The 27,910-nt window shown below is 35.8% G+C and overlaps 1 pseudogene; it reads left to right on the top strand.

The window, feature by feature from the left end:
• Positions 1-3,302: 3,302 nt before the first annotated feature.
• LOC112439607 (arf-GAP with GTPase, ANK repeat and PH domain-containing protein 1-like) lies at positions 3,303-27,910 on the top strand (annotated as a pseudogene).

The following is a 27,910-nucleotide window of genomic DNA, read 5'->3' as shown; positions in this document are numbered from 1 at the left end:
GCTATGTGGTATAGACTATTGCTACTAGGCTACAAACCGGTACAACATGTTACTATACTGAACACTGTAGGCAATTGTAACACAATAGCAAATATTTGTGTATCTAAACATATAAAAGATAAAGTAAAAATATGATATAAAAGATTTAAAAGGATACGCCTTTGTATTTTAATTTTTTTATTTTTTAAAAAATTTTATTTTAGTTTCAGGGGTACATAAGCAGATATGTTCTATAGATAAATTGCATGTCACAGAGGTTTCATGTACATATTATTTCACTACCCAGGTAATAAGCATTGTACCCAATAGGTAGTGTTTTGATCCTCACTCTATTCCCACCCTGCACCCTCAAGTAGGCCCTGGTGTCTATTTTTCCCGCCTTTGTGTCCATGAGTATTCAATGTTTAGCTCTCACGTACAAGTGAGAACATGGGGTATTTGCTTTTTTGTTCTTGTATTAGTTTGCTTAAGATAATGGCCTCCAGCTCCAACCATGTTGCTGCAAAGGACATTATCTCATTCTTTTTCTATGGCTTCATAGTATTCCCAGGTGTATATGTGCCATATTTTCTTTATCTAGTCTACCATTGATGAGCATTTAGGTTGATTCCATGTCTTTGCTATTTTGAATAGTGCTGCGATAAACTTATTAGTAATGTATCTTTATGGTAGAACAACTTATATTTCTTTGGGTATAATGGCCTTGCTTGGTCAAATGGTAGTCCTGTTTTAAATTCTTTGAGAAATCACCAAACTGCTTTCCACAATGCCTGAACTAACTTACATTCCCATCAGCAGTGTATAAGTGTTCTCTTTTATTGACAGCTTTGCTAGGGTCTGTTATTTTTTGGCATTTTAATAATAGCCATTCTGACTGGTGCGAGATGGTATCTCGTGGTTTTGATTTGTATTTCTCTAATCATTAGTGATATTAAGCACTTTTTCATATGTTTGTTGGTCACATATATGTCTCCTTTTGAAAAGTGCCTGTTCATGTCCTTTGCCCATTCTAGGCATAGGCCCTGGCAAGTATTTCATGATGAAGATGCCAAACAAAATTGCAACAAAACTAAAAATAGACAAATGGGGCCTAATTAAACTACAGAGCTTCTGCCTAGCAAAAGAAACTATCAATAGGGTAAGCAGACAATCTGCAGAATGGGAAAAGAAATTTGCAAACTGTGCCTCTGACAAAAGTCTAATATACAGAATCTATAAGGAATTTAAACAAATGAACAAATATAGTACACCTTTATGGGGCACTTACCATGCATGGGGCTTGCAGGACTGAAAGTTGCCCTGGGTGAGTCAGTGAGCGAGTGGTGAGTGAATGTCAAGGCCTAAGACATTACTGTACATTTCTGTAAACTTTATAAACACTGTACATTTAAGCTACACTAAAATTATTAAAAAATTCTTTCTTCAATAGTAAAATAACTTTAGTAGCTTACTGTAACTATTTACCTTATAAACTTTTAAATTTTTATTAACTTTTTGTCTCTTTTGTAATAACACAGTTTAAAACACATGTTGTACAACTGTGCAAAAGTATTTTCTTTTAAAAATATCTTTATTATATAAGGTGTTTGTTTGTTTTTAGAGATGAAGTCTCACTGTGTTGCCCAGTCTGGTCTCAAACTTCTGGCCTCAAGATATCACCCAACTTTGGCCTCTTAAAGTGTTGATTACATGCATAAGCCATCACAAGGGGCAAGTTTATTTTTTCTATTAAATTTTTTTAAATGTTTTGTTAAGGTACAAACACATACATTAATCTAGGCCCGCACTCGGTCAAAATCATCAATATCACTGTTTTCTACCCCAACATTTTGTCCCACTGAAAGGCCTTCATGGACAACAGGCATAGAGCTGTCAATCTCCTTCCTTCTTCTGGAGTGCTTAATGAAGTACCTGCTGTTTTACAGTTAATGTTTTTTTTTGTTTTGTTTTTCAGATAAATGTAAGAAGTGCACTCTAAATTAATAAAAAGTATAGGAAATACATAAACCAATACATAGCCATTTGTCATCATCATGAATTATGTACTGTACATAATTGTATGTGCTATACTTTTATGCAACTGACAGCCCAGTAGGTTTGTTTATACCAGCATCACCACAAACACATGATTAATGCATTGAGCTGCAATGTTATGACGGCTTCAGTGTCACTAGATGATAATTTATTTTATTTATTTGCTTAATGTTTGCCTAACTACTTTACATGTATTATCTTATTTAATGCTTACAACAATCTGATAAGTAATTTAAATTACATTCACTCCTATTTGAAGATGAGTTCAAATCAAGAGAGGTTATTTAACTTGCACAAAGTAATCTTATAGATGAGAAAAATGTTTATATGGAAAAGTTAAGTATAATTGGTTTATGTATAAACATATAGATGGATGCTACATTGTAAATTCTTAGCACTTTGTATGCATACTTAAGTTTGTGTACAAAGAAATAAAACCACAAGTACTGTCTTACAAAATACTTATTTCCACTCAGAAATATTATATCCTTATTTCTCATGTTTTAAATGGTTTCGAGGAGATATTTTATGTATGCCTTAACCCACATAAATGTACCACCTACAGTAGTCCTCCCTTATCCACAGTTTTGCCTTCTGTGTTTTTAGTTACTCTAAGTCAACTGTAATCTAAAAATCTTAAATGAAACATTTTAGTAATAAACAAATCATCAATTTGAGATTGCACGCTGTCTTGAATAACATGATGAAATCTACCTGCGATGTGAATCACTCTTTTAGATGGTTTATCCCTGTTTTAGACACTTCTAGTCCGTAGTCACTTAGTAGCATCTCGGTTATCAGATTGACTTTGGAGGTATCATAGTGTTTGTGTTCAGTTAACCCTTGTCTTACTTGATAATGGCTCCAAAGGGCAAGAGTACTGTGACTAATTTAAAAACTAAACTTTATCATAGGTATGTATGTGTAGGAAAAATATCGTGTTACAGGATACTTGGGGTGTCGTTTCACCAGCTGAAAACCTTTGTGGCTGGTGGCATCTTTGCCTGAGATTTGCACTGGCCCACTGGGCTTATTCTGCCACTTAGCCTGGCAGGCTGAGCTCGGATTGCACTTCTGGCCTGGATCCCACGCCTGCCAAGGGCAAGCCAGGCAGGGAGCAGCAAGGGGTGTGTGAGCGAGCTTGGGGTTCATTCACTGCACACAGCCAGGCATGCCGGCTGCAGCAGGGCAGACAGCTCCAGACGCTGGCACAGGCACTGGCTCCCTGCAAGGCTGCAGCTAGACCATGTATACCATAAGCAGCTTCCATGGCTGACACCAGGGAATGTGGTGGTACCCGGAAGAGATCCCTAAAGAGAGTGTCACAGCAGATCCCTAAAGAGAGTGTCACAGCCCTGGCTCGAGGAGCTCCTAGGTCAGGGCTCCCCAAAGGGCTGCAGCTCTTCTCTCCTCTCTTCTCTCCATCTTGTTGCCTGAAATGTGGTGAGCAAGAGGCATGTTTCAGCCCTGTTTGTGTTACAGCTCGTTCGGCCCTGCCATTCGGTGGGTCCCACGTACTTGTCCTGCTTCCAGGAAGAATGAGATACACAGACAACTGGAGGGTAAGCAAGACCAAGACAGGCTTTATCGAGTGCTAGAAGAGCTCACAGGGGACCTACAGTGGGTAGCTCTTCTCTGCAGCCAGGGTATTCCAATGAGTGTTCAGCTCTTAGCAGAGAGAGTAACTCCTCTCTGCTATGCAGGTCATCCTGATGATTGTTCAGCTCTCAGCAGTGAGGGTAGCTCCTCTCTGCAGTCAGGTTGTCCCGAGTGTCCAGCTCTCAGCAGAGAAGGTAGCACCTATGTGCAGGCAGGTTGTCCTGTCAACTATTCTGGTCTGGCTAAGTTCAAGGCTTTTCATGGGCCTCAGAGGGGAGGAAGTGTATGCTGATTGATTCAAGGGTAGCCATGGGTGGGCTCAGAAAAAGCACAAGTTTCCACTCCAGTCCACCAGAGTGGCAGCCCAGGCCTCAGGCTTCAGGCGCTCCCCAGCTTGAAGGTGGGGCTTCACCAGGAATCCAACACCTCTACCCAGAAGCCTGTCTGCCTCCTTCTGCTGTTCATGCCACCCAGGCTGTTCTTGCCAAGAGGCACCTGCAGGCCAGTGCTGAGCTGCCCTCAGTGCCCCCTTTAGTCTCCCTCCCACGGTCGTTGGTGCCCAAAGTCCTGAGGGTGCTGAGGAAGAAGGGGGTTGGTGTGTCAGCACTGCCCCAAGCGTGTGCACACCTAGACAGATTGTGACAATGCCTGGGCTCAGTCTCAACTTTGCTCCATGATTACAGTGGGTGCTGACATTGGGGAGAAGCCAGAAAGTAGGGGCAGGCACTTGGAGCCTGTAGGTGCTGGGGAAGCCTTCCTGCGCCCCCAGAATGTGGAGATGCCTGGGTCTGCGGCTGCAACTTGGGCAGCTGCAGCTGCACCTGGGAGGGTGGAGCTCCTGCCTGATCCTGACTACCAAGAGCACAGGGTGCCCAGGTCACGGCCACAACTTGGGTGGCTCCAGTTGTGTCTGAGAAGCTCCCACTGCACCAACTTGAAAGGGGCAGCAAGCTCCCACTTGTCCCTGGCTCCCACCAGCTCAGTCAAGCATGTGGAGCATGCAGCCCTGGCCTTGCTTCCTCTCTGTTTTCCCTGCAGCAGCAGTGGGTGAGGTGCAGATGGCACCTCACAAATTAATCTGATGCTCCCAAGGCCTGCCCTGTGAGTCCCGGGATGCAGCAGGGAATGAAGTTGAGGCCTCAAAGGAGGCTCTGGGCCTGGGAGTGGGTCCTGCCTGGCCATGCAAGAGTGGAGGTGGCACAGTTTACTGCCTCAGGGATGCAGGGCAAAGGGGACCCACTGCTGCTCCAGCAGCTGTTTCTGCCACCACTGCCCGTGTCTCCCTGCTTCAGCCAGTGTGATGGCAGCAGCCACTCCAGATGGCCCGCTGCTGCCATCAATAATATATAGAGGGTTCAGTACTATTTGCAGTTTTAGGAATCCACTGTGGGTCTTGAAACACATACCTTGAGGATACGGGAAGATTGCTGTAAATTGAATTATTTATTCGTGGGTGGTTATATTATTATTTTCCTTCTCTGTATCTCCTTACCTCTCTTTCTTCTGGACTCCCTCTTTTTTCCTCCCTCCCCTCCTTCCTCCCCCAACTTCTTTCTTTCTTTCTTTCATTTGTACTGTGTTCTTTCTCTGAAATTGTGAATGGCACTGCAGTTAGCCCTGACATCTGTCTTCTCCCTTTCTTTCTCTCCTATCTTGGCAATACTAGTTGTGGAAGAATAATGGATATGAATCATGTGAATAGCCCTGACCACTAATCAGTTACTTTTAGATGTCAATTTGACTGAATTTAGAGATACTTAGAATGGCTGATGAGGCATTGTTCCTAGGTGTGTTCATGAGAGTGTTTTGGGAGATTGACAAGCAATTTCATGGACTGAGTGGGGAAAATCTGCCCCAATATGGGAGGGCATCAATCAGCTGGAGGCCCAGACAGAACAAAAAGGTGGAAGAATGGTAAATTCTCTCTCTCTCTTTCTCTCTCTCCCTTACAGTGCTAGATACCTTCTTCTGCTGTTCTTGCACATCAGAACTCCAGATTCTTCAGTCTGGATTCTGCACCTTGCATCAGTGGCCTCTAAGGGCTCTCAAGCTTTCAATTTCAGACTGAGAGATCACCAGCTTTCTTGGTTCTGAGGCTTTCCAAGCTGGATTGAACAATACTATGGGCTTCTCTAGTTCTCTAACTTGCACATGTCCTATTGAGGGACTTCTTAGCCTCCAATATCATCTGAGCCAATTCTCCTAATAAACACCCTCTGATATAGCTATATCATCTATGTGTGTATCTATAACTATCTATATATCCATTGGTTCTGTCTCTCTGAAAACTCTGACTAATGCAGCAGGAGAGGTAGTGGCCACCTTTCTCAGTCCAGAATTTCCAGTTTCTAAGACTTTCAATCAATGATGGCAGAGAAAAAAAACACATACTACAATGTAATTTGCAACTACGCCTCATGGCTTATTATATAACATTGACATTAATCAAAACCAGCAGGAAAAGCACTAGGTGAGTTCTGTGAGCAAGAACTCTCAAACAAACACATTGTAAATGGTTTCCTTATTCTTGTAGCATATTTTTCACCCTTGGTACAGTCCTTTGGCTGTGGTACAATAATTTCAAAATTTTTCTGCCAACAATTCCCATGAGGTGTAGATACTGGGACTATATTTGGCCTCACTAATAATTATTCTTCACTTCATTTGCATGTGTTTTTATTATAACTTTATTCCATAAATTAAATTTCTGTATTTCAAATTTGATTGATAAGTTTAATTCTATCTTGTTAGCTTTCGACTATCTTCTTTTCTTCCCTTAATGATGCACTTAAACAATGTGCATCTTTCCATACACCTGCTTCTTGTCTCTTTCTGTTCTCTCCTGCTGTCACTCACTTGCCTTGTTTTGCACTTTTTCTTTCCTCTCCATAAGATCTGTATCTTTTTTATATCTGGTTGACATTAATAGATTCCTGTAAATCTGCAGTTTAACTGTGTTCATTTATACCACTAATATTAACGTCTTTCTTTTCTTCTATTCAGTGAATTTGCTTTTGCTCCTTAAATTCCACTCTCAACAATTGCCTGGGAATAAAATCCTTTACATGAATAACTCTGTGAAAGAATATGAAACGTATGGAGACCTTTGATGCACATTGCCAATTACATTAAAAAAAGGACAGCATAGTGGTCAATAGCACTGGCTCCAGACCATGGTAACTGTGTTTGAATCCTGATTCCTGTATTTGTTAGCAATGTGACTTAAGGAAAGTTACTGAACTTCTCTAACTGTCAATTTTCTCATCTTTAACGTGTGAGTAATAATAGAAGCTACCACATACGGTTGCTGTTAAGATTATATGAATTGATACATGTAACTAGAACAATGCCCAGCATAAATTTGAGTGGTTATTATTATAATTTCTGTTTCTAAGACAATATCCGTTTATTATTTCAAGAAGAGTTAATTATTTCATGTACCCTCTTACAATGCTTATCTCTTAACAAAGTATTTCTAAATTTACAAAAAAACCTTCTTTTTTAAAATTTATTTTTCAAAGAAAAGTGTTAACAGCAGCCCTGTAATCTCTTCCGTCCTTGAGGCAGATAAACACCAGGGAATAAATAGCCTAGAGGAGATCTACTTATAAACAAGCTGATGACTTTAACTCATCTCATAAACATGTTAATGGTTCTTATTAGGGGAAAGATACTAGAGTCCTCATGTATAAAATATTTTGAGAAAGATATACCTAGTCATTCTAGACTCCTCACTGTAAATAATTCTGAACTTCGTGGATTCATGCAACGTGGCTAATTAGAGAACAGAAGCATCTTTGTAGAAACCAGCTTCTATTTATGTAATCAACAGGGTATAAATCATAACTGTTCAGAAAGGAAAATGACTTCTTTTTCTAACCAGTATTTATCCTTATCTTTCTCATAATCCTCACTGCTAATCTAGAACCAAAATGTTTTCCCAATGTGAGTAAATAGAGGTGACTTTAAAAGCTGCATTTAAAGATTTCAGAATACAAGAGAAATCCCTGATGTATACATGATGTTTGTTTATCTCTTTTGAATCACTAGATATGTTACATGTTGATATATGGTGTGAGTGTGTGTGTTTGTGTGTGTATATGTTTGTGTGTGCATATGTATGTTTATATGTTTAGATATGTCAATGATATAAGTATAAAATTATATATCTATGTGATAAATATATAAAAATTATATTTTATCATGATTTTATAATCATATATGATTATACACATATATATCTATAGAATCATATATAAATATATGTAAATTGCCTAATTCTGATATGGCAATTCAACCTTTTGTGATAAAAGAAATGTGTATTTGTTTTATTGTGTTTTATTCCTTTGTTATTTGTAAACCATCTATCATAAGCTGTCAATGAACACCTTAGGCAGTAAATATCAGGAATTTGATTAAGTGTGTGATCTAAGGTAGGCTTCACCTATAAAGCATTTGTTATTTCTACTTACCATAAAATATGGTAAGTTTAGTATGTCTTTATGACTAACATTCTCTGAAATCAAGTGTTCTAATCATAATGCATGTAACAGTCATAGATTGTTACTGATTTCTGAGTTATCTTCACGTGGCCATAATTTTGAACAGTTCTTTCTTGGTTTTGTTTCTCTATTTTTCATGATATTTCAATATAAATTTAGCCACATTTTTGTAGCTTTGTCTCGTTTGAAAGCAGCTCATTGTCTTAGTCTTATATAAATGATTTTTTTTTTCATGTGGCATCATGACATCTTTCTGTCCCTACTCTCTGAATATAGATACAAAAAACTGATACAGGTCAGACTGAGAGGAGCTTCTAAGAATGATGCAGGATTCTGGGAAAATCCATCCGACTCTGGTAGAGGAAACAACGAGTTAATGCCAAATATGACACCCTTAAAAGCATTACATAAATAGAGGCAACCAAAAAGTAATCAACATATGTCAAAAGTAGAGACAACTAATGCACTATGTAGACAAATATAGTGATGTCTTTTATGGATCCTTTTTGAAAAGGAGAAAATGCAGCAGAATCTCTCTTCTCCAAGTCTTAGGTACCCTTCCCAAAAGACTTCACAGTTGTTTAATTTTTTTCAAAAACTGTGGGAAATAAGTAAGGAAAATACTAAGCCAAAGTTAAATAAGTTACTGTATCGTAGAATAGTTCAATCTTTAAAGTGCTAATATATTGTTGGAGTCTTCAAGACGAGAACCATAAAATGTGGCTTTTCCCAAATAAAATACTTCTCTTTCATATAATATCCAATAATATCTCATAGAATTTTATTGTTTCATGGAACACATTTTGAAGAAGTTAACTTTAAACTTCTGGGAAAACTGGCTAGCCATATGTAGAAAGCTGAAACAGGATCCATTCCTTACACCTTATACAAAAATCAATTCAAGATGGATTAAAGACTTAAACGTTAGACCTAAAACCATAAAAACCCTAGAAGAAAACCTAGGCATTACCATTCAGGACATAGGCATGGGCAAGGACTTCATGTCTAAAACACCAAAAGCAATGGCAACAAAAGACAAAATTGACAAATGGGATCTAATTAAACTAAACAGCTTCTGCACAGCAAAAGAAACTACCATCAGAGTGAACAGGCAACCTACAGAATGGGAGAAAATTTTTGCAACCTACTCATCTGACAAAGGGCTAATATCCAGAATCTACAATGAACTCAAACAAATTTACAAGAAAAAAACAAACGACCCCATGAAAAAGTGGGCAAAGGACATGAACAGACACTTCTCAAAAGAAGACATTTATGCAGCCAAAAAACACATGAAAAAATGCTCATCATCACTGGCCATCAGAGAAATGCAAATCAAAACCACAATGAGATACCATCTCACACCAGTTAGAATGGCAATCATTAAAAAGTCAGGAAACAACAGGTGCTGGAGAGGATGTGGAGAAATAGGAACACTTTTACACTGTTGGTGGGACTGTAAGCTAGTTCAACCATTGTGGAAGTCAGTGTGGTCATTCCTCAGGGATCTAGAACTGGAAATACCATTTGACCCAACCATCCCATTACTGGGTGTATACCCAAAGGACTATAAATCATGCTGCTATAAAGACACATGCACACGTATGTTTATTGCAGCATTATTCACAATAGCAAAGACTTGGAACCAACCCAAATGTCCAACAATGATAGACTGGATTAAGAAAATGTGGCACATATACACCATGGAATACTATGCAGCCATAAAAAATGATGAGTTCATGTCCTTTGTAGGGACATGAATGAAATTGGAAAACATCATTCTCAGTAAACTATCGCAAGAACAAAAAACCGAACACCGCATATTCTCACTCACAGGTGGGAATTGAACAATGAGAACACATGGACACAGGAAGGGGAATATCACACTGGGGACTGTTGTGGGGTGGGGGGAGGGGGGAGGGATAGCATTGGGAGATATACCTAATGCTAGATGACGAGTTAGTGGGTGCAGCACACCAGCATGGCACATGTATACATATGTAACTAACCTGCACAATGTGCACATGTACCCTAAAACTTAAAGTATAATAAAAAATAAAAAACAAGAAAAAAATAAAATAAAATATCAATTATCTTTCTTCTGACTTTCTCTCCTGGTCATCAAGTTGCTATCAGGAACTCCCAGAGTCTAGAGAGAGTTTCCATTCAGCTATTTGTCATTCAGTTGACTGAATAAAGAAATTGAGTTTTTTCGCCATATATAAAGGCTTGCATTAATATCAGGGAGCAGTCTAAAATGTATCAAGAGATGAAAAAAGTGTTCTCTTTCATAATTTCTGATTCAGCACCCACTATACACAGAAGATCACGGTTTTTGTCTTTGAATGACAAAAAAGTGATCTCTTTCCTCTCTAGGCTTCTGATGTACTGTAACTTTCACAATATAAATCGCTCATTTTATGTATTAATAACATTTACCTAATTTTTCTCTCACCTTTAAATGACCATAGAATTTATACTGGTGAAAGTTATTTCAGTGATTTTTGAGAGCCACAATTTTATCCTGTCATTCCAAAACATGATTTTAACTGTACCTCCTATTTTTCATCTTTATAATCTAAAAGAATATTTGTTGCATAGTTGGTGGGGCCTCATTCATATCAATAGTTACACATTGCTTTACAAAGTTGCCTGCTCCTATATTGCCATATTTTCTTTATCAATATTCTATTTGGAAATGTGATTAATTTGTCTCACCATGTTTATGGAGTTAATAAAACTGCTTAAAATCTATCACTTATGTTAACTTCTTAGTTAAGTCCTCCAGCACCTGTTACTAACCACTTTGTCCCAAAATATGTTACATTTTACCAAATTTGTTGTTTTTTGTGCCTTCCGTATTTTGTGCTATTTTAAACTAATATATATTCTTGAATCAAAACAATGATGAAAAATATTGATCAAGTGTTCTTTAGATTTTTTCTTTCAACTATTTAAGGACTTACATAAATCTGTATTTTCTCTAGAATTCTTTAAATCTTGTATATCCCAAGTAAAGGACATATAGTCACTTCTATCCTTAATTGACACTTCTTCCTGAGAAATGGTTGAGTCACAAATACATATGCTTTTCAGGAAGTACAGTTTTATTTCAACCAAGTCCTTGTGAGATATTTCTAGTCCTTCTGAGAATGCAAGTCTTTATGAAACAGAACATATGTTCCATTTTACAGCCTGTCCCACTTTCTTGGTAGTTGTATTATTTTCTGTAGATTTATTATCTTCCAAGCCACCTGATACATTTTCCAAATAGTTGCTCACATATATAGAATGTTTCAATAGCTAGGTAATAAAAATTATTATAAATATACATGTGTATTAAGAAATTATATTAAAAAGACTTTTGTAAAAACATGGTGTTCTCTGAAAGTGGGCAAAAGCTCATTTTCAGATTTTAGTTGTTATCTAAACATATTTGAAACCAGTATCATTCTCACTTGAAGTGAAAGTGTGAAATGGTAAAATGCTAAAACTAAAAAGAGTTCTTTTTAGTTCTCAAGAGCAGTAGATGAGCATAAGTATCCAAAGAACAAGTCAAACGAATGATTTTATGAATGATAATAATCTAAATTCAGGAATCAAATTTACTTATCTTTGTTTTACCCTCATAACTTCCTTCAGTGTCCTGTCCATAAGAGGTGAGTAATAAATGCTATTGAGTAACTGATTAAATAAATAAAAGGGTGAATATATCAAAACGTATGACTTATCTCTCTGTATATATACATATACACACATATGTATGTATATGTAAATATATATGCATGTAAAACAAACTCATGGCTGCTAACATATATACATACGCAAGTGTGTATGTATAGCAGTCTCCCCTTATCTGTGACACTGCTCTCTGTAGTTTCGGTCACCTGCAGTCAGTCAGCCATGGTGCAAAAATAGGTTAGTACACTACAATAAGATATTTTGACACAGAAATGAAGAAATCACATTTAAATAACTTTTGTAACAGTATACCATATTTTCTAAATTTTATTATTAGTTGTTAATCTTTTATTGTGCTTAATTCATAAATTAAAATTTATCATAGTTTTGGGAAAACATATATATAAGATTTGGTAGTATTCATAGTATCAGGAATCCATAGGGGGTTTTGGAACATCTCATTCATGAATCAGGGGGAGCTATTCTATAGTGAGTGTGAGAGAGAATCTCAAATCACATTAAGGATTATATCATCATAAAAAATAAATATGAGAAACATACTGAAAAAAATACTGAAAATCTACCACATGCATGACATGTATATAGGCTTATTGCTTACCAATATGTATAGGATGAATATCTTGCCATTAATGGATTCCCTGTCTAGTTTTATAGACTCCAGAAGAACATACACACACACACACACTCTCTCTCTCTCTCTCTCCTATTTTGCTGAGTGAAAATATCTTCTCAAAAGAAGATATTGATGTAAAGCTTAATAAGTCATTCTATCCTAAGGCTAAATGAAAATAAATGAATAATTTTACAACTTCAAAAATGCAAAGTCGATAAAAGATTCCAATCTCAACCAATGTTGAAATGAAAGCTATTGGAGACCTTGTAATGCTTAGAAATATATGTGCAGCCAAGCACTATCCCGCCTCTCAAGACATGAGCAAAATTCTTCTCTTTGTAGAATATAAATCCAGACCATGTTCCCATTGGCAGCGTGGATCTAAAGGAATGCTGGAGATTCATTAAGTTCCCAAAGTGCATCACTCCATCCTCAAAAATCCTGTGATGGGAACTTATGAGGTTAGATTCTCTTCAAGTTCACCTTAGTGGTTTTGAAACTTTTGTCAGCATTACAGCTAGAAATTGCATTGAAATATCCTATGATTGATTTTTTTGTCAAATAATAATGTTATTTTCATGAATTTTACTGAATCTAGATAATATTTGTTGCCTCTCTATGGTGTTTGCAATAGAAGTGCTGAAGGCACTGTGACACTTTGGTTAAAGGGATAATAGAAAAAGGTTACATGATGACCAGTGTCTGTGACAGTTCTTGAAATTTTAACACAAGTAACTGTCTGATAGCAAGGCTGATATCTGACAGCTGCTATGATGAGGAAGGCCAGACTCTTGAAAGTATGTATAGCTTCTCTCCATTGCCCTTCAGGTATAATAGCACTACACACTCCTGCATGACAATTCTGAATGGACAGCTTATATGTAATTGATATATTCAGGGTGGTGGATTTTAAGTTTTGATAGCTTCCATAAAGCAGTAGCTGTATTTTATTCAAAGTATCTTCTAAAATATGATTATTGTATCTCTTAATAACTAAAAATGTGAAAACATTTCCATACATGTATGTTTACATATTTAGATAAGTATAACTTAAGTATAAATAATAGAAGTGGAGTTTCTGTTTAAAGAAGTATATTTAACATTTTTATATGTCATAATATGTTTCTCTACCAGATAGTTGATAAGGACTTTCAATTCACAAGAATGTTAAAAAGAGGATTGGATCAAACTTTTGAAGAGTTTCTCAACCTACTTGGTGAAAAAAATGCTATCTATACTTTAAATGTTTATTTATCTAAAGATGAGTGTGATCTTTTTCATATTTTACTGGATATTTGTAATTATTTTTCTATTAACAACCTGCTAATGATATTTGGATAGTTTTCTGTTGGATTATTATTTATTTTTATTTATTTATTTATTTTGAGATGAAGTTTTGCTCTCCTTGCCCAGACGGAGTGCAATGGTGCGATCTTGGCTCACTGCATCCTTCACCTCATGGGTTCAAATGATTCTCTTGCCTCTGCCTCCCAAGTAGTTGGGATTACATGTGCTCACCACCACGCCCAGCTAATTTTTGTATTTTCAGTAGAGACAGGATTTCACCATGTGGGCCAGGCTGGTCTCAAACTCCTGAACCTCAAGTGATCCACCCGCCTCAGCCTCCCAAAATGTTAAGATTACAGGCATGAGCCACCGTGCCCAGACTTAAGTTTTTTATAATAGGTAGAAAACTAGAAACTGCTCAGTCTACCTCTCCATAACTACTTGCTGAAGAGACAAAAAATAAAAACAACCACACGCAGAGGAGCACACACAGAGACAACCCTACCAACTTTTCTTGGGTCGGAGGACCCAAGGAAAAGACATGGTTTTGAGATTAAAATCCCAGAAGTTTAATCCTTAAAGGAAATAAAGAAACAATGATTGTAAAAGTAATAAGATATGCTGGTAATTATATTTTTTGTTTGTGTATCCCATTAATGAAGAATTTCAAAGGATTAGACAAGGAAAAGTATAGATGGTCCTTTCACTTCATTAGAACTGCATAGGATATATGATTATTAGATTCCAGGAGTCTTAATGGATGCTATGTCTGTTCTCCAATTATGAGTATTAAAAATAGAATATTTCACACATTTTCTATAAGAAAAGCCAAGGGAAACTCATGTGATCTCTCTGTTGGCAAATAATAAATCATGATATTATAAGCATCTTCTTATTCAGGAAAAAACAGATACATAATAAAACATCCAAACTGTACACACAAAACTATAGAACAGAGTTTTGGGCATTCTTGTAAAGCAATCAAATTTACATCCTCAATATATTCCCAAAGCTGTGTGGAAGAGAGTGAGACTAGCACACATATGGGAAAACCTCCTAGAACAATATTCTAGAAGCCCAAGCAAAAAAGAAAAAGAAAGGTGAAAATTTGAGGTTGTTAAAGGTAGACTGAAAAATATGGGCATATTAAATGTATTTTAAGATGGAATTAGCAATACTTGGTATTTGAAAGGATCTTGAGTGGTAAAGAAAAGGGAAGCATCATAGATGATGCTGATGATATTCCAGGATGAACTAGTAACTAGGTGGACTGGAATGAGATAGGGAACCATGAAAAAGAAGGAAGATTTCTGTGTTGGCCATGTTCTGAGGTAGGAGAGAGATTATAAAATCAGTTTTCGACAGGATTTCAAGTTTTGTGTGAGACAGAGATCTGGGTATATCACTTAACATCAAAAGAGTGTTCTGAATTGTGTATATAAATTACTAAATATTAGTCATATTTCACTGATAGTATGGGTCTGAATATGATCACTGAAAAAAACAGTGTAGTGTGAGAAGGGCCAGTGATTAAGCCCTTTAGAGAAACAATAACACTGAAGCAGTAAGTAGAAAGAAGGAGCCAAGAAAGAGACTTAGTTTGTTCTTGTTGCAGTAATAAAATGCCATAAGGGGGGAGCTTGTAAACAACAGAAATTTATTCCTCACAGTTCTGAAAGCTGGAAAGTCCAAGATCAAGGTGCCAGTAGATTCAATATCTGGTAAGGGCCAACTTTCTAGTTTATTGATTACGATCTTCTTGCTGTGTCTTCAAATGGTGAAATGGATGAGGGAGTTCTCTGAGGGCTCTTTTATACGGGCACTAATGCCATTCATGAGGGATCTGTTCTCATGACCTTATCACCTCCAACGACTCCACTTCCTAATGACATCAAATTAGGGGTTAAGATTTCAGCAATTAATTTTTTGGAGAATGTGAACATTCAATCTGTAGCAGGACTGACCTAGAAGAAGTTGAGAAGTTATTTGAAGAAACAAGAGAAAAAATATGAAGTTCTAGTGTTACACAAGCCAGGAAAAGATAACTTTCAAGGAAAGACAATATTGTCAACCTAAAATAAAATAAAATAATTCTGCAAATTTGATTAGAATAACTGAAAATATGTATTTTTATTGAGTACTGTATAATCATTTTTAAGTTTAGCAGGAACATCTTGAAATTCTTGTTATTAGTACATGCATCAAACCAGTGAAATAATGCCTAAATACTTTAAATCATTAAGAAAATAATGTGTATCACAACTAACTTATTTTGCAGTTAGGACAATTTAATATTTTAGATATGCCAGAAATAGTAAAACAGCATATATGCAACATTTTTGAAAATAACTATAATACTGGTGCTAAAATCAACAGATAGATTAATGGAACAATATATACAGAGACCTGAAATTATCTCTAGGATCTTTAAGATCTCAATACCTAATAAAGGAAGCATCACTAATGAATAAAAAGTCATGCATTCCTTCAAAAATGTAGACATAAATTTTGACTACCTAAAAAAATTTAACTCAATATATTATAAGATCATTTCAGGAGAATTACATATTTATTCATAAAATTACTATAATTAAATTCATTGGAAAAATTTAAGTAATTGCTTACCAAATTTAAAAAAATCGCAACTGGACACTGAAAAATATTCCCAACTGATTTCATGCATTTGCTATTTTTTCCAAAATTTTTAAGAAAAATTCAAGAAAATGTAAGTATATATAATTGAGAGAAATGAAATATTAACTAAGAAATTGTAACAATATATTATAAAGTAATATTTCATGACCAAGTACATTTTATCTCAGAAATACAAAGATCATTCAACGTACAACATAATTCCATATAATTTTTTGTTAATACATCAAAGACCAAAAACATACTATTACCTCAATAGATATAAAAAAATCTTTCAATAAAGTTATTCAACTAAGTAAAAACATACTTGTAAACTAAGTAATGAAAAGATTTGAGTAAACTCCAAATTAAAAATCGTAAGGCAGAAAACTGATTATTATAATAATTGTGAAATTAAGAATCTAATATTTAATAAAGATCATAAAATACAAAGAAATGAAGACAAGTTTTAAAAGATATTTACAATGTTTATAATAAGCAAGGAAGTTAAAGAAACTCCTGAAAATTGGCACAACAACAAAGGGAAGCTGTGGGAGAAGACTGTCAATGGAAAAATAAACAAAGATATAAACAGATTCACAGATAGGGACAACCAAAAGGTAAATAATAATAGAAAGAAATAGTCAAACTCATTAGAAATTAGAGAAATGAGAAAAAACAAAAACAGAACATAACTTTGCTTCTAAAAATTAACAAAAATTACAAATCTGATAAGTGTAGGCAGATATTTGGTATTCAGGAATTTTTGTCTACTAAAGTTGGAAGTGTAGATTAGTATGTTCATTATGGAGAACAATCCAGCAACATTTAGCCAAATTAGAAACAAATGTATTATTTGTTTCAGATTTTTTGCTACTAGTTATGGAGGCCTAGGGAATTCTCACATATATCCATAAAGATATGCACACAATGAAGTTCACCTCATTGTTTGAGGCTGTGAGGTATTGGAGGCAATCTGCGCCACCTTCTCTGGGAAAATGGATAAGTAAAATATGTTGAATATATATTAAGGAATATTATGCAGAAATTAGAATCAACTTAATTATGTTAGAAACTACATTTAGAATGCAGTGTGAACACAAGGAATTAATAAATTCAGGTTTATAATGTGATTTCCCTAAAGTTACATAAAATACATATACTATATATAGTTTTATGTACATATATATCACACAATATATAACATAAATACGTATATACATGACACATATCAGAATGGCTTCCTTTGTAGAATTGAGAAGTTAGAGTGAAAGATTGGAAATATATTGGAATAAAGTCATATTACATACACCAATGTTGCCATATTGTAAAGATTCAGATTTATTAACTTAATTCTCCCTACCTGAAACTTTCTCTTTCTTTATCTAACTGATTTAGTTTACAGGAGATTATAAGAAAAGTTCTAAAGAATATCATTGATATATGTGACTTCATAAAAATTTATATACAGTCAAATAGCAGATAGACATATGACAAACTGAAAACACACTTTGTAGTAAATATGACAGGCATAAATTTAAATGCATTGACATGTAAGTTTTACACATCAATAAATACACACATAGTTTCTTTCAATTATATGTAATAGCCTTTCACATAAAATAAATATAAAGGCCAATAAACATATGAACAATATTCAATCTAATTCAAAGTCATGCAAATTTTTTAAACTATGTGGTATTTTTTAACCAAGGAATAAGAAAATATAATGTTTTCATAGTATGGAATGCTCCTTAAATGATGGTTGAAAAAAGAAATTAATAAGTCTATATGAAAATTTTTTGCATGGCTTATGTCAAGCACAAGTGCCCAAAATGATGAGCAAAAATGAAGGCTCTTTTTCTGGCAATAGCGTGACAATAAAATTTTATCACATGAAAAACAAGAAAAAAAGAAAGCAAAAGTTCTCATTTCACATATGTCAAAATGCTAAGAGCCATCTATGACTAAGCCACAGCCAACATCATACTGAATGGGCAAATATTGATAGCATTCCCCCTAGGAATTAGAATAAGACAAGGATGCCCACTCTCACCATTCCTATTTTACATAGTACTGTAATTCCTAACCAGAGAAGTCAGGCAAGTGAAAGAAATAAAAAGCATCAAAATGGGAAAAGAATAAGTCAAACTATCTCTTCTTGCTGACAATATGATTCTATGTCTAGAAAACCCTAAAGCCTCTGCCAGGACCTCCTGGCAATAATGAATGACTTCATTAAAGTTTTGGGATAAAAAATTAATATACAAAAATCAGTACATTTCTGTGAACCAGAAATGTTTAGGCTAAGAGCAAAATCAAGAACAAAATCCTATTTACAATAGCCACAAACACACATACATATGCAAACACACACACATATGCAAACACACACACACACAAAAACACCTGGGAATAAATCTAACCAAGAAGGTGAAAGATCTCTACAAACAGTACTACAAAACACTGTTGAAAGAAATCATAGATGACACAAATACATGGAAAAATATTTTGCGCTCTTGGGTTAGAAGAATTAATATAGTTAAAACGGTTATATTGCACACCATAATGTAGAGATTCAATGCTATTCCTATCAAAATACCAATGTCAAACTACCAGCATCATTTCAACAGATTTAGAAGAGAACTATTTTGTAATTTAGATGGAACCAAAGAAGAGCCCAAACAGCCAAAGCCATCTTAAACAAAACAAAACAAAACAAAAAATGGGAGGCATCAGGTTACCTGACTTCAAACTATATTATAAGGTTACAATAACCAAAACAGCATGGAACTGGTACAAAAAGAGACACAGAAACCAATGGGACAGGATAGAGAACTCAGAAATGAAGCCTCATAACTACAACCAACTGATCTTCAAGAAAGCTCACAAAAATAAGCAATGTGGAAAGGACTCTGTATTTAATAAATAGTGCTGGGATTACTGGCTAACCATATTCAGAAGAATGAAACTGAACTCTGACCTTTTACCATATACAAAAATTAACTCAAGATGAATTAAAGATTTAAATATAAATCCTCAAACCATACGGATTCTAGAATAAAACCCAGAAACACCATTCTGGACATTGGCCATGGGGAATAATTTATGACTAAGTTCTCAAAAACGATTGCAACAAAAAAGAAATTAACAAGTGGGATTTAAGCAAACTAAAGAGCTTCTACACATCCAGAAAAACCTAACAACAGAATAACAGAAAACCTACAGAATGGGAGAAAATATTCACAAACTATTCATTTGAAAAAAGTCCAATATCCAGAATCTATAAGGAACTTAAACAACTCAACAAGCAAAAAACAAATAAGCACATTAAAAAGTGGGCAAGATACACTAAGACACTTCTCAAAAGAAGACTTACAAGCAACCACAAACGTGAAAACGCTCAACACCACTAATCATCAGAGAAATGCAAGTCAAAACCACAATGCAATAGCATCTCACGCCAGTCAGAATGGTGATTATTTAAAATAAAATAAAATAAACAGATGCTGGCAATGGTGTGGAGAAAAGAGGAAGCTTGTACACGGTTGGTGGGAATGTAAATTAGTTCAGCCACTGTGGAAAACAGTTTGAAGATTTCTCAAAGAACTTAAAATAAAACTACCATTCAACCCAATAATCCTATTACCGGGTTTATATCCAAAAGAAAATGAATTATTCTACCAAAAAGACACATGCACTTGTATGTTCATCACAGCACAATTCACAAAAACAAAGGCATGGAATCAACCTAGGTGTTCATCAATGGTGGATTGGATAAAGATAACGTGGTACATATACACCATGAAATATTACACAACCAAAAAAATGAAATCATGTTCTTTGTGGTAATATGGCTGCAGCTGGAAGCCATTCTCTTCAGTGAATTAATATAGGTATAGAAAACCAAATACTGCACATCTCACTTATAAGTAGGAACTAAATATTGCATTCTCATAGACATAACAATAGCAACAATAGAGAGTGGAGACCACTAGAGGGGGAAAAGAGGAGGTCGGTAAGAGTTAAAAATAACTATTTGGTACTATACTCAGTACTTGGGTGAAAGAATCAATCATTCCACGAACCTCAGCATGACACAATATACCCATGAAACAAACCTGCAATGTACCTCCTGAATCTGAAATTAAAAAGTTGAAATTTAAAATAAAATAGGTCCTCATTTCTCTGCAACTAAACAATGGAGGTAGTTAAATAAACATTTTTAAAGTAAGGAGTCTGAAATTTTATAAAATAATCAATTTTGAATTATTCCCCACTTTTGTCTAGATACAAAAAAGATCAGCATTTAAACAAAAACAAAATACAACATTTGCTTTATTTTCCTGGTTATTTGTTTGTTCATTCATACCAAATATTAAAAATTATTTTATTTGAGTGGTATTGATGTGTGATTTTTATTTGTGCCTTTGACATTTCTTGATTATGTAAATTTTCAACTATGCACACAAATTACATTTATATTTACAAGTATATTTAGGAGAATATTTTGAGAAAATTCAATCCACAAAAGCCCGTTACATGAAGAATGCAGTTAACTTTAACCCTTGTAGTTTTCTTGTGTTCAAATTTGAAACATTTGATTTTTATTGGTAGTGTTTGTTGAGTGGGCTAGGGAGAATCTCCAGAACCCAAGAATCTTGTGAAATAAAGAGAAGTAATAAGAGCTATGTCTGTAGTTATAATTCATCTCAGAAGTAACACCATTTGAAATGAACAAAAAATCTTGAAAAAAATTTATTTAATATATGTAGGATAATATGGAACATGGAAAATTCTATTCAAAATTATTTGAGATAATTTTACTTTCCCTAGACATTTGTGAAGTCCTTCTGACACCTTTGGAGATAGTTAGGTACAAAGTAAATCTTTGAGCAAATCATGCATTTTAAGAATATTCAGAAAAGTAAAGTGTATTGCTGTGGCATGTTAAGTAAACCAACCATGTGATCAGAGGGTTGGAACTTTCAGCCTCACCCCTCAACCTCCAGGGAGGTGAGAGGGGCTGCAGGTTAAGCTGATCACCAATGGTTAATGATATAATCAATCATGCCAATCTAATGAATCCTCCATAAAAAACAAAAGGAGAGCTTCTGGATAGCTGAACTCACGGAGGTCCCTGGAGGGTAGCAGCACTTGAGAGGGCATGAAAGCTCCACAACCTTTCCCCCTACCTCACCCTGTGCATCTCTTCCACCTGGCTGTTATCTGCATCCTTTGAAATATGCTTTATAATAAACTGATAAGAAAACTGTCCATTTATTTTTTTAATTCAGAATTTTAAAATATTATTAAACAGTACTATAATACTTTGGGGAATTAAAAACAAGAGAAGAATGAAAGTTTTGCTAATAAGGGACAAGAGTATTGAGTGACAGGCAATTTCAAAACCAAATGATTCTATCTTTTCACATAGCTGTCATAGCTTCACCACCAAGAAAATTGTCACATTTTTAGAGAAGCCCCTAATTTCAAAAGAATTTCTGCCAACTTCTTTCACTGTGTTTTATTTCACCTGACAAAAGTGTTTACCTCATGTGATAGGAACAGTTTCATAGCAGTGATTAAGAAAATGTAATGAACAGAGGTTGGTAGCAAAACACTTTATTATTGAGTTTTGCTTATGTCTTTTCACCGTGTGGTTTATAAATTCAAAATATTATTGGCATTTATAAATAAAATAGACTCATATAAAAATAATAATATCTAGTAAGTACTAGCTCATAAATAAAATTTCTTATATTTTTCAATGAAATGTATTCCTTAATTGCGAAAATCACCAACCTGAATTTAGCACACTAAATATCTTCAGGTGCAATTTTTATTTGAGTCACCATTCTTCTTTCTTCAACTACATGTTTCTGTTACTTGTTGTTTCACCTTCTTTCCTATAAATATATATCACAGCCTATATTTCCATGGCAACACTGCTCTGTTCTGCCAGTTATCATGAAAGAAAAAAATGGGAATGTGTTCCCTATGGTAAACAGTTAGCTCAACTGAAACTATCAACCATGGGTGAGACATTTACTGGTATATATTCTATGCCATGTGATCATGGAAAACCTGAGTTTATGAAAAAAACAGAAATTTTGTATATTTACCTGAGAACTTTATCATATCAAATTGCATTTTGGAAGATCAAGCAGTCAAAAATATGCTACTTACTTGTATTAAATCAGAATATCCCACTATTTGTTATGCAATGAGTTTGTGGTATACTAATAAACTTACATGTTAAGAAATGTTTCAGGAATGAAGACATTTGTAAATGCTTATTTAAATAATGTAAGTCATTACTGAAGATCTTAGACTATTTTAAAAAAATGTGAATGTCTGGGGTTTTATCCCACTTGCAAGCTAACAAGTTAACTTGACACAGTTTCATGGATGCTGACAAAAGTCATAAAAGTCCTGGGTCAGAGACAAATTATTTTATTATTCATGGCCCACCAGGAAGCATGAGCATCAGCATATTTTTGATAGTTGTCTTTGTTCTTATGTTTCACAGAAGCAATGTGAATACGCCCAGAGGCAGCCAGCATATGCAGCAGGTTGCATTACAACAGAAGAGCCCTAAGTTTAGGAAACCCAAATTTCTTATAATGGACAGTAAGCATGCTTTTTCTTTATTGAAGAAGTATTATATTGAATAGCATCTATGCCTTACATTTGCTCCAGAGGAAGACAGTATGTCTATTTCCCAAGCTGTTCACTATAATAACGTATTTGAAAAGATAGTCCAGATTAAATGGCATCTTGTGTCTCCACTCAGAAGACATTCAGAAATACAATAGTCTATGGAGAATTGTCTCCTAACAGTCCTTCAATATGCTTATTTCCATTGTAAATCTTTAAGGAGTAAGATGTTCTAAATCTAATTTGCATATCAAAAGTGTGTGTGCGTGTGTATGTGTGTTTCTGTGTGATGTGTGAAATCTTAGTAAGAGGATGTAGAAATCAAGAAAAATTTGAAGTAAAATTTTTTTCAGTGCTGGATGTTTTCAAACAACTTAACATTCCTCTACTGTTGCATTCTCAATTATTTTAATGTATAATGGGAAATAGGAGCGTAGGAGCTTTTCATTCGATTTAGTAAAAATATTTATTTAGGTATTATGGCCTATATTTGAATACCATCTCCGATATTAACTGTTTAGATGTCAAGGAAAAAAAAAAAGAAAAACTCTCTGAACTTCAGGCTTTTCTTCCTGTGGAATTTTACTATATGAATTCAATTTTTTGACTAAATGAAATAATGTATGTAAATAACTTAATGTCTGCCTAATAAATACATATTTTCTATATAATTATATTAATATATTATTATAGAATACTATATCTTATATTAATTTCTATAATATTATAATTTGAGTAATTATGAAATAAACCTGAAAATTATATTAATATAGGAGTTTTAAAGTAAGGGTAAAGTAAAAACTGAATTAAATATTTGTGCATGCACAGAGGCACATGCATATATATATATAAGACAATATTCATTAGAAAATATCAAACAGGGACCTAGAAGAATACTGTCACCAAGATGGCAAAGTACCAGCCCTCAACCCCACCACATAAGAACAAATATAGACAGCTATCCAAATATCAAAATAGCTCCAAAAAGGCTCAAGGATCCATTAAAATCTGCAGCAACACAGTAGAGTGAAAAACTGGAGAATATCCACATAGAAAGGATTGCTGGTGAGATTCACATACCTTAGACACCAAGAGACAGCTAGGAGCAAAATAGAAAGGCAAAAGCTATTGGTATCAGTCATGCAGCAGGAATCACTGTGGTCCTCAGTGGCCTGCTCCACAAAGGACACTGGCATCTTTTGCTATGAAGGTAATCAACATTCATTTCTACCAGAAAACCCCAGAAATGGAGATATTGCTGCCTCAGTCCTCGCCTATCCAAGGAGTGGACACCGTTGAGCTGCTTTGAGAAATAAACCACGACCTCTCCCAAACCCATGAGTCCCCTAACCTTGGAGCCATGGCTAAAATGAGAGTGCCCACACTCTCAACCCAGGCTCTGTGGCTGTGGTGAGCCAACCCACCTCTCAGACACTAGGGCCATTATCATAGTATGCTAGTTTGCACTATGTGTTCCAGAGGCAAGTTCTTGTTACCTGTGCCAAACTCCAGTCACCAGCTCAGCTGCCATCAAAACTAGTCCCTGCCTGGACACCAGACCCTTTCTAATACTGCTCATGCCTGAGTTCCTGTTCTTGGCTCCCTCATTACTTCACAAATATCCATGTTTTGCATACTGTTACCAGTGCAGTAGGAGGGATGCCTGTGTCTTAGACGTCAGTGCCAATACAGACATGGATCTCCAGAGTTATAGTCTTCCATGCATGCCTATACTTCAGGCCTCAGCTGTGTGGCTACTCAATGGACACCACTCATCAAAGACACCAGGTGCTACTGCCGCCAGAAGTGAACCCGTAAGTGAGACCCAATGCCAAGAGGGGCCACATCAGCCACAACTTTCCAGTGGGAGAATAATTAATTGGGAGGATGTTAGAAGCCACTGCCACTAAAGACCCCAATAACCCTTGCTGCCACTGAAGACATCCACAGCATTGGTGCCTGAAGATCCCTGCAATCTTCATCAATACCATCCTCAACTCACAGAGCTACACAAAGACTACACCTGTGTCCCACACAGGTGCCAGAAGCCCTACAAAAGATCTAGCAAGTGCCCTTGCATCCATCCACCCCAAAGGGGAGAGAAGGTTTTTCCTTGGAAAAACTAGCCTGTAAAATGCTAGACATCAAAGTAAGGCAATAAAAATCCATGAAAAAAACACACAAACAAAGAAACATAACACCACTAAAATAACACAATAACTCCCAGTATCTGACTCCAAAGAAATGGCACTATATAAACTGCCTGACAAATGTTTAAATAATTGTTTTTAAAAGCTAAACAAACTTTTTTAAAAATGCATATAGATGATTCAACAAAATTACAAAAACAAAAAAGGTCTAAAATTAGAAATTAACAGAGAGAATATATATATATATATTTCCAGAATTTCTGGAACAAACAGAAATTCTGGAAATAAAAATAAATAGAATGAAGTGAAAATGTGAAATAGAGTGTTAAAGGCAGAAACCTGTTTCCAGTTTGTTAAAGAATATAAACTGGTACTTTCTATCACACTAGTACCTGATATGTCCAGGTGGAGTCTCCTGAAGGTGGCAATTTTAAGAAAGAGATTGTTGTTGACTTATAGGGCTATCTGCTTCTCATAAGAGATGAAGAGGGGCCCCTAGAAGGCGTAGTTTGCCATGCAGGTGTATGCTGTTATGTTTTTCCACAGCTTGGAGAATGTGGTAAGCTTGTAGACTGTTTGCCACTACTACAGTTGAATGGCCAACTATCAGAACACAAGGGAGATTCTTCTAGTTCTGATGGGAACTCAAGATGCCATAAGTTCCACTAACCCAAAGGTCATCGATGACACCAGGGTGAAGAAGCCCTCTAATGACCTAAAGCGGTGCATGTACTACGAGATGTGTGCTACACACAGGCTAAAAGTGGAGAAGGTCTTCCAGGACATTGACCAAAAAATTGTTGCCACAAGGAGCTATTTCTCCTCTGTCCCATCAAATCCCAGCACCAGTCAGAAGGAACTTTAGATTGACGTTCCTTCTACTGCCAACAAGCCTGTGCCCAATCATAAGCAGTCCAAGTGCCAGTCCAACCTTTTCAGCTCTTGAAAATGGAGTGACCCAGACAAAGAGAAGAAAGGCCTGAAAAGTCACATGGACAGCATGGGGAGCAGCTGAGCCATCCCAGTTAAACAGGACTTGCCCTTCTTTGTCTTTGCACTGAGAGTCAGTACTTATCTCCAGCCTGCTGTAGCCTAAGTCCATTATCCTCCCCCTGGCCAGGGCTGAGGGATGGTCAGACCAGCCTGCATTGTGCTGAAAGCCCACAATCATCCCAGCTTTCCAGGCCTTAATCAACTGGTGGTGGGAGTGAACTCCAGATTGGCTGATTGCTCCCAGACTGCCACTGTTTGTCCTGACTTCAGTGCATCTCTGATAGACCTTTGACACCTTGCAACAAAGAGTTTATGGGAGGGAGAACTGTAGAAATGGAGTGCTCCTCAAGAAAGCTGGGCAACTCACAAAATACCCCTTAATTTCTATAACAGGCAATTCACTCCACAAAGGAAGGGAATCAATGAGAGTTTACACTTTTTCTTTGAGGAAACTTTCTTTAAAGAAAAAAATCATTTACAGGAGCTTTGCATATTTTGGGTACAAGCAATGGTAGAAACATAAGACATTAAAAAGCAAAAGAAAGAATCTCTGAACTAAATGATAGTTTATTGAAACACATACAGCCAGAGGAAAAAAAATAAAAAGGAATAAAGAAAGCTCATGGAATTTGTGGGACAGCATAGAAAGAACAAATATTCAACTTACAGGAATTCAAAAAGAAGAAAAGCACAAAAGTGCATAAAGCTTATTTTAAAAAATCATAGCAGAAAACTTTCCAAATCTGGGGAAGGGTATAAAAATCCAGTTACAGCAAGATAAAAGTTTCCAAACAGATTCAATTCAAAGACTACACTAAGGCATATTGTCAAAAACCAAAGACAAGGAGAGGATCCTGAAAGCAGCAAGAGAAAAGATGCAAATCACTTATAAAAGAGTTGTAATAATGCTAACAGCAGATTTCGCAGAAGAAATTTTGCGTGTTAAGAGAGAGTGGAATGATATATTCAAGGTGCTGCAGTTAAACTGTCAATCAAGAGTATTTCATCCAGGAAAACTATTCTTCAGAAATAAGGAGGGATAAAGATGTCCCCAGACAAACAAAATCTGAGGGAAAATATCACCAACAGACATGTCTTTTAAGAAATACTGAAGAGTCTGGCATGGTGACTCGTGCCTGTAATCTCAGCACTTTGGGAGGTCAAGACAGGCAGATAACTTGAGGTCAGGAGTTCAAGACCAGCCTGGCCAAATTAGCAAAACCCTGTCTGTACTGAAAATGCATAAATTAGCCAGGTGTAGTGGCACACACCTGTAATTCCAGCTACTCAGGAGGCTGAGGCATGATAATGGCTTGAACCTAGGAGGCAGTTTGCAGTGAGCCAAGATTGTGCCATTGCCCTCCAACCCTGGTGACAGAGCAAGAGTCCGCCAAAAAAAAAAAAAAAAAGGAAGGAAGGAAGGAAGGACGGAAAGGAAGGAAGGAAGGGAGGAAAGGAAGGAAGGAAAGAAAGGAAGGAAGGAAAGGAAGGAAGGAAAGAAAGGAAGGAAGGAAGGAAAGGAAGGAAGGAAAGGAAGGAATGGAAGGAAGGGAAGGAAGGAAGGGAGGGTGGGAAGGAAGAAAGAAAAAGAAAGAAAAGAAAAACTAGAGGGAGTTATTTAGTTATTTCAGCTGAAAGAAAAGCATGGTAATTAGTAAAGTGAAAACATATAAAAGCAAACTCTTACTAATAAAAATGAGTACACAAATTCAAAATAGTCTAACTCTCATGGTGGTGAA

This window comes from Pan paniscus, chromosome 3 (assembly GCF_029289425.2).
Source record: "Pan paniscus chromosome 3, NHGRI_mPanPan1-v2.0_pri, whole genome shotgun sequence".
Classification (NCBI taxonomy): Eukaryota; Metazoa; Chordata; class Mammalia; order Primates; family Hominidae; genus Pan; species Pan paniscus.
Note: the sequence above shows the minus strand (reverse complement) of the source record. Positions and strands in the feature narration are given on the sequence as shown.